Raw genomic sequence first — 2265 nt, forward strand, 5'->3', positions numbered from 1 at the left:
GACTACGGAAAGGACGCACTGCACACTTCCCGGGTAAGCCGAAAGAGTTTTATCACGTTTGGGTGGCTATCTCCGTTTATATTTTCGTCTTTCAGGAGCTCCACTTGGGAAGCCGCCAATTCAACCGCGTATATATCCAAGTACGTATGTATGCATGTACATATCTGTGTTCGTATGGAATAGTAGCTTATGTCGAAAGGCCGGCTTTAGTATAATGCGGCATTCCCTTTATTTTTTAAACGACAAGGAATTTTTTGATGAGACAATAAGAATATTGACTTGCTAGTATCGGAACTATTTCTTGCACGTTTATTTGCTTAAAGTTGTTTAACGGCTTAGCGCCCGTAAGTCATTCGCAATCGTATGCTGCGAATGCCGATTTATACTAAAGCCAGCCTTTCGACATAAGCTACTTTTCCATACGAACACAGATATGTACATATGTAAAAATGTAGTTTCGATTTAAAAAAAATCGGATAAAGTTTTTCTTTCGCCATTCATACACCTCTAATTTTAGTATTTATTAAAAAAAAACTCAATGAAATTCAAAAACTCTATCTTGCATTTGGTTTTACTCAATACCAATTTGAGCTGTCGCAGTGTTATCAAAAAAAAAAAAAGTTATCAATGGGTAGGTTCAGAAGGCGCAGCAGTTGAGCGCAACCGTTGCTAAAAAAAAAATCAGTGATCGTTATGCGTGTTCTGCACGACTTCATACATTAGCTGTCAAATTCAACTCTCAAAGGTACAACATGTTGTCTCAAATGATCAGAAAAATATTACGATCATCTAACACGCAACTATTCAGTTGATCAGAAGTACGCAACAACGCGTTCAGAAGGCGCAATCGCACCAGTTACTGAGCTGTTGCGCCTTCTGAACGTGCCCAATGAAAATTCGTTTCTCTTGAAATCAAGTTATATGGCTGCGTATGTATGTACATATGTACATATTCCGAAATTTTTTTTATTTGTAAAGGCTCTCAAGAAAAACTAAAAATTCATATAAAATTACGCACAATAAATAGAAAATAAATTTGCTTCTATAACAAAGTTCTTAAATCAGTATGCAGCTCTTAAGAAAAAAATGCTCGCACATCTCGTCGCTACCATGTCCAACTATCGAATGTGAAAATCGGCACTTTTCAAAATTTTGATTTGCCACTAATAATTTTATTTCTTTTGGCAGCATTGGTTAAGTTATTGTTTTTGACAACTTATATGTTGGTTAATGACTGCAAATAGTTTTATATAAAATTAGAAGCGAGAAATAATACTTTCATAAAAATTTAAGTACATACATACATAGATTTAAAAAGCTGCTTGAATACAAAAGTTTTATGAAAATGTCACATTAAACAACTGTCTAAATCTACGTTATTTTTTATAAATAAGGCCGTAAACATTTCCTTACATCGTCAAATTCCATATTCTATTTTTACTCTTTCAATTCCACTGACCAGCGCCGCAAACGATATCAACTAGTAGGCTAACAACCAGAATTGAAATTTTATACGCAAGTACTTACCGTACTACAAGTATACAGAGAGTAGATTTGCTACTCCCTTTTGGCAGCAGCAAATATCTCGCGTACGCGATGAGAGAAAGTAGAGTACGTACTTTGGTGGAGTAATAGCAAGTACGTCAAGTATTTACTCTCTCAACGCCAAGTAGGGTATGTATGCGGAAAAATAGTAACAATGTGTTGGGAGTAGAGTACAATGCAAGGAGTACTTATTGAACGAAATGCGGCAAATACACTTGCGCTGGACTCTAGTACATATGTGCGTATGTACATATACATATACAAATATGTAAAAATGTGTAGAGAAAAGTATTCAAAACTGTAATAAAATAAAAAACTGTGTTAAAATGAAAACTGTATTAAAATGAAAACTGGATTAAAATGAACTAACACAAATGTGAATACATGCTTTTTTTTATTTCTTACTAAAGGTGATTTAAATGGGGATTTAAAAGAAAAATGGGGATTTTTTGGTACGATATGGGGATGGGGTACAAAAATATTCTGGCAACACTGATGCTCATACCCAAAACCACCTTTTGGCCATTCCTTGCTTGGTTGCCTAAGCCAACTGGGACCATGCAACCATAATTGATGGCCCACAATTCCACTAGCGCTCATACCCCTTGTCAAGAGATCAGCTGGATTATCACTTGTTTTCACATGTCGCCATTTATTGATGCCAGTATTTGTTTGAATAGACGCCACCCTATTCGCTACATACATAGATCTTCTTTTGGC

Source organism: Rhagoletis pomonella, unplaced genomic scaffold (genome assembly GCF_013731165.1).
Source record: "Rhagoletis pomonella isolate Grant_MI unplaced genomic scaffold, Rhpom_1.0 Rhpom_scaffold_00332, whole genome shotgun sequence".
NCBI lineage: Eukaryota > Metazoa > Arthropoda > Insecta > Diptera > Tephritidae > Rhagoletis > Rhagoletis pomonella.